Source organism: Piliocolobus tephrosceles, chromosome 7, assembly GCF_002776525.5.
Source record: "Piliocolobus tephrosceles isolate RC106 chromosome 7, ASM277652v3, whole genome shotgun sequence".
In the NCBI taxonomy this organism is placed as follows: domain Eukaryota; kingdom Metazoa; phylum Chordata; class Mammalia; order Primates; family Cercopithecidae; genus Piliocolobus; species Piliocolobus tephrosceles.
Genome location: NC_045440.1, coordinates 2,208,033 through 2,220,884, shown reverse-complemented (window position 1 = coordinate 2,220,884; position 12,852 = coordinate 2,208,033). Strand labels below are relative to the sequence as shown.

General features: G+C 43.2%; 1 non-coding gene across 1 annotated transcript; it reads right to left on the bottom strand.

Annotated features, from left to right (window-relative positions):
• Positions 1 to 10,714: 10,714 nt before the first annotated feature.
• Positions 10,715 to 10,818, bottom strand: LOC111551405. The gene has a single exon (XR_002734354.2). It is a non-coding gene; the product is annotated as a small nucleolar RNA U13 (small nucleolar RNA).
• Between the last annotated feature and the right edge of the window lie 2,034 nt (positions 10,819 to 12,852).

Genomic DNA, 12,852 nt, shown 5'->3' with positions numbered 1-12,852 from the left:
TAGGGAAGAGGGTGGCAGGATGAGAGGCAGGGAGGGAGAGGCAGTTTCGAGTTTATCAAGAGTGGAAGGGCTCATGCTGTATTTGATTTTATTTAATTTTTCATTTCTGTGGGTACATAGCAGGTGCATATATTTACAGGTTACATGAGATGTTTCGATACAAGTATGCAGTGCTTCATAATCACATTAGGGTAAATGGGGTACCCATCACCTCAGGCATTTATCATGTGTGTTCCAAACTATCCAATTATACTTTTAGCTATTTTTAAAGTACAAGTAAATTATTTTTGACTACAGTCACCCTGCTGTATTACCAAATACTAGGTCTTAGAATTCTTTCTAGCTACTTTTGTACCAATTTACCATCCCCACCCCCCACTACCCTTCACAGCCTCTAGTAGCCATCATTCTACTATCTCCATGAGTTCAATTACTTTACATTTTAGTTCCCACAAATAAATGAGAAAATACAATGCTTGTCTTTCTGTGCCTTACTTATTTTACTTAGCAGAATGACCTCCAGTTCCATCCATGTTGCTGCAAACGACAGGATCACGCTCTTTTTTATGGCTGAATAGTACTCCATTGTGTATAAGCACCACATTTTCTTTATCCATCTGTCTGTTGATGGACACTTGGGCTGCTTCCAAGTCTTGGCTATTGTGAATAGTGCCTCAGTAAACATGGGGCTGCAGATATCTCTTTGATATACTGATTTCCTTTCTTCTGGGTTTATATCCAGCAGTGCGATTGCTGGATCATATGGTAGTTCTATTTTTAGTTTTTTGAGGAGCCTCCAACTGTTCTTCGTAGCGGTTGTACTAATTTACCTTCCCACCAACAGTTTAGAAGGGTTCTGCTTTCCCCACATCCCTGCCAGCATGTTATTGCCTGACTTTTATTTATCTGTTTTTTTGAGATGGAGTGGCACGATCTCAGCTCACTGCGACCTCTGCCTCCTGGGTTCAAGCGATTCTCCTGCTTCAGCCTCCAGAGTAGTTGGGATTACAGGCATATGCCACCATGCCCAGCTAATTTTTTTGTATTTTTAGTAGAGATGGGGTTTTACCATGTTTGCCAGGCTGTCTTGAACTCTGGACCTCAGATGATCCACCTGCCTCGGCCTCCCAAAATGCTGGGATTACAGCTGTGAGCCACAGTGCCCAGCCTGTTGTTGCCTGACTTTTGGATAAAAGTCATTTTAACCGGAATGAGATGATATCCCATTGTGGTTTTGATTTGCATTTCTCTGATGCTCAGTGATGTCGAGCATCTTTTTATATACCTGTTTGCTATGTCTTCTTTTGAGAAATGTCTGTTCAGGTCTTTTGCCTATTTTAAAATCAGATTGTTAGATTTTTTTTTTCTTCTATAGAGTTGTTTGAGCTCTTTGTATATGCTGTTATTAATCCTTTGTCAGATGGGTAGTTTGCAAATATTTTCCCCCATTCTGTGGGTTGCCCCTTCACTTTGTTGACTGTTTCATTTATTGCTCTATTTTTATATCTTTCTGTATCCTTTGTCCGTTTTAGGAATATTAGCAGTGCCACTTTGTTAGGATCTATGGTTGCATTACCCTGAGGCCTATGAGCTTTTAAGGAGCCTACAAAACATATCTGAGCTCTAGAAAAAAGAACATACGACTCTAAGATGGAAAAAATGGAAATAAATATGTTTGAACCATATGAACATATGAACTAAATGAACAAATGTGTAAAAGTATAAATTTGTGTCAATTTTATGATCAAATTGAGTGTTCATAACATTTCATTACATGTATAGTTGAAAGTTATCTATAGGTTTGCTTTTCTCACTTCACAAGAATTCTGGTATATGCCTATCTGATTGTAGAGATGTCATAGCCGAATTAAATGTGTTCCTCAGAGCTAAATAATTTCAAAAGCCAAATTATAAAAATTCTTTTAATTTTTTACAGCAAAAACAATTGTACTTAATGTGAGCTACAGGTGCATTTGACAATGCTTGATATTTGGTAGGATGAAATTTCTCAAAGTGAGAACACAGAGGGACTGCGGAATCTTAAAATGGCAATACACACATATATCTGCCTGCAAGGATGTTCATCACAGTTTGGTTTATAATAGCAAATAACTTCAAGTCAGTGACAACTTGAAAAAAATAGCAAATAATTGGAAACCACCTACATTGACACCAATTAGATACTATTTTAACGAATCATGGTACCACAAAAAAGATATGAGGTGATTGCTGAAAATGAGGTGTTCATAGGAAACTATTTAATTTGATCTAGAAAGACCTTCAAGATGTATTAAAATGTAAAACAGTTTGTGTAATATGATTGCCCTTGTTTATACAAGGAAAAATGATTTCTAGAGAAAAAGACTGGCAAGAAGTACATCAGTGTGGTCCCGATGAGTGGTAATCACTGAGTGGTAGAATAACAAGTGAGTTACTTTTATTTTATTTTATAATTCTCTGTGTCTTCTACCAGGAGTATTTACTATTTCTGGAAAACAGACGAATATGTTTTATACAGATGGGAAACACTTTATAATGGATGACTTTTTTCCTAATAATTAATACATTCCAGTCAAAGAAGCCTATATGTAGGGTTGGACTGAGTGGAGTCAGCAGACATCTTCCTTTCTCAAGTTTGAGGTTGAACACATTGAAATGTTATAAAAAGAGAACTACCATTTGATCCAGGAATCCCCGGATCTACCCGGAGGAAAAGAAGTCGTTATAGGAAAAAGATACTCAGACACACATGCTTATAGCGGTACAATTCACAATTGCAAAAATATAGAACCAGCCCAAATGCTAATCAATGAGTGGGTAGAGAAACTGTGGTGTATACCACTATATATATATATGTATATATATCACATCATATATATACCATATCATATGTATACACACGCACACATATATCTCTCTGGAATACTACTCAGCTATAAAAATGAATGAATTAATGGCATTTGCAGCAACCAGGGTGGAACTGGAGACCGTTATTCTAAGTTAAGTAACTCAGGAATGGAAAACCAAACACCGTATGTTTTCACTCATAGGTGGAAGCTAAGCTATGAGGATGCAAAGGGATAAGAGTGGTACAGTGGACTTTGGGGACTCAGGGGAAAGGGTTGGAGGGGGTTGAGGGATAAAATACTACAAACTGGATGTAGTATATACTGCTCAGGTGATGGGTGCACCAAAATCTCACAGATCATCACTAAAGAACTCACTCATGTAACAAATGCCATCTGTTCCCCCAAAATCTATAGACATATTTTTAAAAAAGAAATGTCATTTAGACAGAGATCTTGACAACATAATAGCAACAAACACTCATGTCACCACTGGTAGTCAAAATAAGCCTTTTCTCTTTTTAAATTTCTTTTGTAGACATGGGGCTTTGCTATGTTGCCCAGGCTGGCTTCGAACTGCTGAGCTTAAGCGATCCTCCCACCTCAGCCTCTCAAAGTGCTGGGATTACAGGCGTGAGCCATGGCACCCGGCTTCTTTTCTATTTTCTTTTCAGACAGGGTCTTGCTCTGTCTGCTAGGCTGGAGTGCGATGGTGTGATCACGGCTCACTGCAGCCTCTGCCTCCTGGGCTCAAGTTATCCTCCTGCCTCAGTCTCCTGAGTAGCTGGTGTGCAACGCCATGCCCAGCTAGTTTTTTATTTTTTTGTAGAGATGGAGTCTCAATATATTATTCGGGCTGGTCTTGAGCTCCTGAGCTAAAGTGATCTGTTTGCCTCAGCCTCTCAAAGTACTGGGATTACAGGCATGAGCCACTGTACCTTTAAAAAACTACATTATATTTTGCAGTCCTTCAATGTTATCTCTTATAAAGACTTATAAAGATAAGATTCCAAGACTTCACCTTAGCCTGCCACTTCTCCTCAACTCTATCCATATCTCTAGGGTGATCTCCAGCTGCTCTGATGACCCTATGTGACTGTCTGAAGGCACAGAAATGTGCCCCTATCACACTGGGGAGGGAAAAAGCAGATTACATGCAAAGCATGTCTGGCATATCTTCATTTATGGAAAACTGAAGACACCTATTTTATTTAATATTAATTTTTTTTTAGAGATGGGGTCTTACGATGCTGCCCAGGCTGGAACACAGTGACTATTCACAGAACCCATAGTTTAATCTGTATACATGCACAGAACTTTCAGGAAGGAAATGCTCAAAATGTTAACTGTGGTTACCTCTGGGTGGTACCATTGTGAGCAATTTTTAAAATACATGGTTTGAAATTTTTATAGGGGTAAAATGTCATTTTTATAAAATTGATCTGTGACTCTTGGATTGTTTGGCTCATTCTTGGTTTAAGAGCTGTGATAGGAAAGAGCAAATTAAATATGATCTCAGGCCAGGCGCAGTGGTTCACACCTGTAATCTCAGCACTTTGGGAGACCAAGGCGCATGATCACCTGAGGTCAGGAGTTCGAGATCAGCCTGATCAATTTGGTGAACCCCATCTCTACTAAAAATACAAAAAAAAAAAAAAAAATTAGCGGGTGTGGTGGCATGCAACTGTAGTCCCAGCAACTCGAGAGGCTGAGACAGGAGACTTGCTTGAACCCAGGAGGTAGAGGTTGCAATGAGCCGAGATCATGCCACTGCACTCCATTCAGCCCAGATGACAGAGCGAGACTCTGTCTCAAAAAATAATAAACATAAATAAATAAATAAATAAGACCTCAAAATGCTGAGCACGGTGGCTCATGCCAGAAATCCCAGCACTTTGGGAGGCTGAGGTGGGAGGATCGCTTGAGACCAGGAGTTTGAGACCAGCCTGAGCAACATAGCGGGACTCTATCTCTATAAAATATTTAAAAACTAGCTGGGTATGGTGGTGCATGCCTGTAGTCCCAGTGACTTGGGAGGCTGAGGCAGGAGGATTGCTTGAGCCCAGGAGTTTGAGGCTGCAGTGAGCTATGATCATGCCACTGCACTCCAGCCTGGGCGACAGAGTGAGATCCCATCTCAAAAAAAATTCCCAAAAATTATTTTTTAGAGAAAAAGTGGATGGAGAGTGGGGTAGTAGGATGAAGTGGGGCTGCTGGAATGCTTGGCTTTGTTCTGGAGCACGTGTGCTTGGTCTTGGGGTGGTTGTGACCACTGAGCATCTTATGAGGGACACATAGATTTGATTTGATTTTACCCCAGGCCAAGGACTCAGAATGTTGGCACTGCTGAGTCCACTGTTCTTCCATGGAGGGGCACAGGCCATCTCCTTTAGACAAGAATCATGAATGTACCCAAGAGTCTTAGCCACCTGGGAGGAGGGGACCTATTTGTAGGCCAAGCACATAGAAGAAAACCACCTTTTGAGAGGCAGACATTCAGCATTCAATTTGGAGGGTTGTGGGAGGCGGTATGAAAAGGTGGGTAATTAGGAGGATCTGGGATCAGAGAGGCTTCTGTCCCCATCCCACCCGACTACTCAAAGTGGGACCTTCTTACCATTCCAGACATTCAATTCTCATGCCAGTGAGGGACTTGTTACCCCGCTGCTGGGAGTGTGGTCACAGACTATCTCCAGCTGCTAGTGTCCCCAGGGTTTGCCTCAGCTGCAGAGCCACCTTGCCCAGGGCCACACCCTTCAGGGCTGTCCCACATCCAGCGATTGATCGAGAGGGTGTATGAAGGCCTGGCCACCCTGGCTTACTTAGAGACAACCCTGAAGTGCCATTAAGGCTCCAGAGCTTCCCGTGTGCTGGCTGAGGCTGGCGGTGGTTACACCAGAGCACCATTTCTTTATCTGCCCCCTCCTGCTTCCCTCCCTTCCCTTCCAAGCGTGTCATCTCAAGGGCACCCCCTGAGGAACACACTACTTACTAACCCTGGAGTCTCCTCGTTGAGGAGCCCAACCTGGGACAGTTAAGTTACTTGATCACTCTGAGCCTCCATTTCTTTTCTTGTTCTAGAGATGGGGTCTTTCTATGTTGCCCAGGATGGAATGCAGTGGTTATTCACAGGTGCAATCATGGCTCATTACAGCTTCAACTCCTGGGCTCAAGTGAACCTCGTGCCTCAGCCTCCCAAGTAGCTGGGATTACAGGCACCTGCTACTCTGCCCAGCTTCCATTTCTTCATCTATAAAAATCAGGATGATAATAATTTGGTGTCCATTGCATAGGACTGAGAATTGTATGAGGTCATATATGTAAAACACTTACCAACTTGGTACATAATAATTGTTTAATAAATGGTAACTCTTGTTACTGCTCTTGGGAAAGAAACAACCTATCGTTGACTCTCCTCATCATAATTCATTATGAGTTTATCCAGTAGTTTAGCCTCTAAGAGAAGGCTCTAGAAGATGTGGACACGCGGTGAATAAAGGCTAGTGGAAGACAGAAGTGAAGGTTTGGAGCAAGGGATGTTACCAAACAAGGGCAGCCTGCAAAAGGGTGCATTCTTCTAATAAAAGATCAGTCTGGGCCAGCTGCAGTGGCTCACACCTGATAGCCCAGGACTTTGGGAGGCCGAGGTGGGAAGGCTGCTTGAGCCCGGGAGTTCGAGGCCAGCCTGGGCAACTTAGCAAGACCTTGTCTCTACAAAAAAGAAAAAAAAAGAAAAATTAGCTGAGTATGATGGTGCATACCTGTAGTCCCAGCTACTTGTGAGGCTGAGCCAGTAGGATGGCTTAAGCCCAGGAAGTTATGGCTGCAGTGAGCTATGATGGCACCACTACACTCCAGCCTGGGCGACAGAGTGAGACTCTCTCAAAGAAAAAAAAAAAAAGACCAGTTGACAGGCATCTGGGCCATCAACAAGCTTCCTACAAGTCTAGTTAGCACAAGGCAGTTCCCATGGGGCGGGCCACTTTGGAGCAACCTAACCAGTTGTGATCATGGTCTGCCATGCTGGGAGAAGCTGGAGCCGCAGTGGCTTCTGGGAGAGTGAGCATCCTCCGTGGTCCATCTTCTCCAGGTGTTGCGCCTAACACAGGTAACAGTGGCCCATGCTGCAGGACTGTGCAAGGCTGGGTCCCCACACTTTAACGAGGACAGAGAGGGGTATGTCTGCCCTCCCCACTGTCTCTTCTGTCTTCTGCATGCATGTCCCTTGCCCACTTCCTGGGCCTTGGTGTCCAACTCTAGGTCCTTCCAGATGTCCAGCGCCTGTCCTCACCCCCTGCATGTGGTGCTCCATTCGGAGCAGCAGAGGGAACCATGGCTTTACAGTGGCAGGGACTTTTTGTTCCCTGAGTTGTTTTTTGTATCTGGCTTGGCTGCATTTTCCTCTAGAAATCTGCGTCCTGGGTATAGATTTGGCTTTAGGAGAGCCATCCATCTGGATGTGTTTGATTGTAAAGTACTGTCTTGTATTTAAAGTTATGACTGTCCATGATGAAGAGCAGACCTGGGCATGTGGTTTTCTAGCCCAGCGATTGTGCAAAGCCTCTGGGGCTTCAACGAATGCAGGAGGCGTGCGGTCTGTAGAGTCATCCGGTATTCTGAGACATCCTATTTGTCCCCAAGCTCTGGCAAGTGAAGCTCAGAGCAGCCCTGGCCTGCCAATCCCTTTTCACAGTGCCTATAAATTTCATAAATCTTACTTTGAGGATATCATTTAGCTAACACACAATTTTTTTCTGGCGGTTTATTGATACTTAAAAATAATGTTTGCCATACTCCAAGTTGGGACTAATGTACATTGATCGTCTACCATATGGCATCACTAGGAAATAAGGGAATTCTTTCTGTCTCTAAATAAAGATAAGCCCATTAAATAGAAAAATCATTTTCCAGGTAAATCTTTTATATATATATATATGTGTGTGTGTGTGTGTGTGTGTGTGTGTGTGTGTGTATATATATATATATATATATATGAATATATACTTCACCTTTTAAAATAATTCCTATCATTACTAAATACTAATGATCTGCCAGGCTTTTACATACATTATTTCATTTAGCCCTTAAGAACCCCGAAAAGCTGGTATTATTCTCACCATTTAGCCAGTGAGAAAAATAGAAGCCCAGAGAATTTATGTAACATGACCAAAATTACACGCTGGGCGAGCGAGTGCCCGAGTGGGGATTTGAATTCAATTTTGTCCAACCCTACAGCCCATGGGATTGTCACCACGCTGTGATGCCTCACTTATTTCTTACGAATTAGAGGTGATCAAGAATATTTTTAACCTTTTCTTCATGAGTTATCGACAAAATTATGAACATCAGTGATAATCCTATGCCAAAGGACTGACGTAGGCAGCATCCTCAGGTGATCAGGTGAAGTGATAGAAATCAAGTAATGCTTAAGCAAAGAGAGAAGGAGCAGGGTGTGGCCGGGTCTCAGGAGTGAACTGGGACTCAGACCCATACCCATTGGGACCTTCTCCATCCTTCCTCTCTGCTCTACTCCAGGCACCTATTTCTATCTTTTTTCTCTCTTTTCCTGCAGACCAGTCTGAAGGTGGGCAGTCCAGAGCTAATGTCCGTGACTCTAGGGCATCATCAAAGACCTAGAGTCCTCACAGCTTCCCGCTCTGCCTTTCTTTTGCTTTTGCTCTTGTTATCAGAAGATGGCTGCCATTTTTGCAGGCACCTGCCTCTCCTCCCAGGCTCGAATACAGGATAAAGGTGAAGGGCAATGGAGAATCTGTCTTTTTGCCTCCAGTGAACAGCGGCAGATCCTGCCCTACCATCATGGAGTTGCTAAACCCTCAGGGAAGATAAACATGGAGCAGTTAATTGCACAACTGAAGAACGCTGTTAAGAAGACGTAAGAGTACCCAAGAGAAATGAGTGCCTATGAAAGGCAGCTATAAGAATGTTCATATAGCTTCATGCATAATAGCCCCAAATGGCAAATAACCCAAACACCCATCAACAGAAGAATGAATAAATAAATTTCATACAATGGAAGACCACTCAGCAAAAATAGCAACAATCCGCTGCTGAAAGCAACAGCATGAATCACTCTCACAGGCGTAGGGCTGCATGCGAGACAGCAGACACAAAAGAGCACGCACCGCATTCTGTTTGTATGAAGTCTAAGAGAGGCCAGAGAAGACAGAAGAGCATTTACCTCTCAAGGGGGGTTAGTATTAGTATTTTTTGAGTCAGGGTCTCACTCTGTCACCCAGGCTGGAGGGCAGTGGTGCAATCTCAGGTCACTGCAACCTCCGCCTCCCAGGTACAAGTGATTCTCCTTCCTCAGCTTCCTGAGTAGTTGGGATTACAGGCATGCACCACCGTGCCCTGCTAATTTTTGTATTTTTAGTACAGACGGGGTTTCACCATGTCTCCCAGGCTGGAAAGGGTTTATATGTTGATCTGAATGGTGATTCTGCAGGTGTACACATATGCAAATTTGTCAAGGTGTGCACTTGTACACTTTTCTCTATTTACATTATCCTTCAATTTTTCTTTCTTTTTTTTTTCTTTTTCTTTGAGTCTTGCTCTGTTGTCCAGGCTGGAGGGCAATAGAGCAATCTCAGCTCACTGCAGCCTCTGCCTCTCAGATTCAAGCAATTCTCTTGTCTCAGCCTCCCGAGTAGCTGGGATTACAGACGTGTATCACCACATCCAGGTACTTTTTAAAAAGTAGGCGGGACGTGGTGGCTCAAGCCCATAATCCCAGCACTTTGGGAGGCCGAGACGGGCAGATCACGAGGTCAGGAGATCGAGACCATCCTGGCTAACACGGTGAAACCCCGTCTCTACTAAAAAAAAACACACAAAAAACTAGCCAGGCGAGATGGCGGCGCCTGTAGTCCCAGCTACTAGGGAGGTTGAGGCAGGAGAATGGCGTGAACCCGGGAGGCGGAGCTTGCAGTGAGCTGAGATCCGCCCACTGCACTCCAGTCTGGGCGACAGAGCCAGACTCCGTCTCAAAAAAAAAAAAAAAAAGAAAAGTAGAGATGGGGTTTCACCATGTGACCAGGCTGGTCTCAAACTTCTGGCCTCAAGTGACCTGCCTGCTGTGGTCTCCCAAAGTGCTGGAATTACAGGTGTGAGACACCGTGCCTGGCCCATTATCTCTCAATTTTTTAAAGGTAAGGGGATGTGGACCTAAAAGGGAATTTTCAACTTTTTTTGTTTTTTGTTTTTGTTGTTGTTTTTTGAGACAGGTTCTCACTCTGTTGCCCAGGCTGGAGTGCAGTGGTGCCATCACAGCTCACTGCAGCCTCCAACTCCCAGGCTCAAATGATCCTCCTGCCTGAGCCTCCTGAGTATCTGGGACCACAGGCACCTTGTTCCAAAGTAAATAAAGAGATAGATAGATAGGTACATAGTCTCTGAGGCTTGTAATTGGCCTTGTAATTTTCACTGTTGGCTCACGGCTGTGTTGCACAGTAGTTCTCAGTACATTAGAATCACTTTTGTTTTATTTTAATTTTGTTAATTTAATTTGATTCTTTTTCTTTTTTTTTTTTTTTTGAGAAACAGTCATGCTCTGTTGCCCAGGCTGGAGTGCAGTGGCATGATATCGGCTCACTGCAACCTCTGCGTCCTGGGTTCAAGTGATTCTCCTGCCTCAGTCTCCCAAGTAGCTGGGATTACAGGCGCACACCACCACATCCAGCTAATTTTTGTATTTTTAGTAGAGACGGGGTTTCATCATGTTGGCCAGGTTAGTATCAAATTCCTGACCTCATGTGATCTCCCGCCTTGGCCTCCCAAAATACTGGGATTACAGGTGAGAGCCACCATGCCCGGCCCCCTTTTCCTTTTTTTTTTTTTTTTTTTTTTCATGTCAGATGGGTAATGTGCCAACGTTGTAACAAGGTTTGAGGGAGGCACATCTCATGCTTGAGCACAACAACCCAATCATCGCAATTATGACCTACAAAAGGATCTAATCTGATTTTTGACACAGATAATCTATTTACCTGGTTTAACATTCAACTAATTTTAAAAGGTATGTAGGAAAAGTTACTCTCTGCCCTCTGTCTCCCAGTCTCCTAGAACTCCCTCAGAGGCAACCCTCATCCCAACGGTCTTGTGAATCCTTCCAGAGATTTTATGCATCTATAACCAAAGGCAACTAAACATTACTATCTCCTATACAAACGGAAGCATACTGATTTATACCAGCTTAATTCATATAACATTGGATCTTGAAACTTTTTTCTTACCAGTGTATAAATAACTGCCCCAGTCTTTTTGATGGTTGCCTAGTATTCCAGTGTCTATGTTTACCAGCATTTATTTGAGTTCCTGGGTTTTTCCAAAGATATTCATGCCCTGGGCTTCCTCGGCTCTAATGTGCCTGCGTATTAGATGCAGGCAGGTGCGGAACCACTGGCATGGCTCACTGGTCTCTTTCTTCCTTAGCCTATGGTAGGAATAGTCCTGGTTTCCTAGCACTTAGAGAGCTGGTCCAGGGTTTTGGAAAGTCAAATGAACTCCTTCTTTCTGTTGAACAGAGAGCAGTCATAGATAAGACTCTCATTTGCAATGGACACAGGACCAAGAAATTGAGAAAAGCTGGCCCAAAGCCCTGGTCCTTTATGTAAGAGTAGGGAAGAAGACTGCATACTACAGTCCCTAAGTTTGCAGATAGCACAGGACTTGACAGGTAGTAGAGATACAAACAAAAAATCATAAAATACATGAAACTCTTGCCAGACTCTCTGAGCTACAGAGAAGTGGTAGGTGGGTTTCAGCCCAGGTCAATGAAAGACGGAATTTTTATTTTTATTTTTTTAGAGACTAGATCTCACTATGTCACCCAGGCTGGAGTGCAGTGGCGTGATTATGGCTCACTGCAGCCTTAAATGAACTCTTGGGCTCAAGTGATCCTCCTGCCTCAGCCTCTTGAGTAGCTGGGAAGTATAGGTGCCTGGCCAAGATGGAATGTTGACAAAAATAGTCCAGACTATACTTATAGCTCCTAGGGCTAAATATACATCTGTGAGGAATATTAGACTATTTTCTGAGCTCATCAACTTTAGGCAGCCAAAAAAGTTGGCTATATGTTGGGCCCAATCAAGAGAAGTAATAGAAACATAAGATAAAACAGTATTACACTATCATATAAAAGTATTGCATTTTAAGAAAGAAACAGGGTCTTGTTCTGTCACCCAGGCTGGAGTGCAGTGGTGTGATCATAGCTCACTACAGCCTGGAACTCCTTAGCTCAAGCAATCCTCCCATTTCAGTTTCCTAAGTAACTGGGACTACAGGTAAATGCCACCACGCCTGGCTAATTTTTAAATTTTTTGTAGAAACAGGGTCTTTCCTATGTTTCCCAGTCTGTTCTTTAACCCCTATCCTCCTGTCTCAGCCTCCCTAAGGGTTGGGACTATGGCTGGGATTACAGGTGTGAGCCACTGCATCTGGCAAAAATATTGCATTTTTGAGTCTGAATTTTATGGAATTTTGGTCAATAAACCTCAGAAAAATATGCTTAGGATGTGAGCAGTGCACTTTAAAAGTTAAAGGAAAAGGCAAGGATGGGGATTTGGAAGGAAACTGAAAGCATTTGGACTTTTTAATATGGTAAAACTGACAGATGATATGCCTTGATGATTTTATTTTATAAAATTAAATAGACCTGGCCAGGCACGGCGGCTTATGCCTGTAATCCCAGCAGTTTGGGAGGCCAAGGTAGGCAGATCACTTGAGGTCAGGAGTTTGAAACCAGCCTGGCCAACATGGTGAAACCTCATCTCTACTAAAAATACAAAACAATTAGCTGGACATGGTGGCGGGTGCCTGTAATCCCAGCTACTTGGGAGGCTGAGGCAGGAGAACTGCTTGAACCTGGGAGGTGGAGGCTGCAGTGAGCCAAGATCATGCCACTGCACTCCAGCCTGGGTGACAGAGCAAGACTCCATCTCTAATAATAATAATAATAATAATAATAATAATAATAATAATAATAATA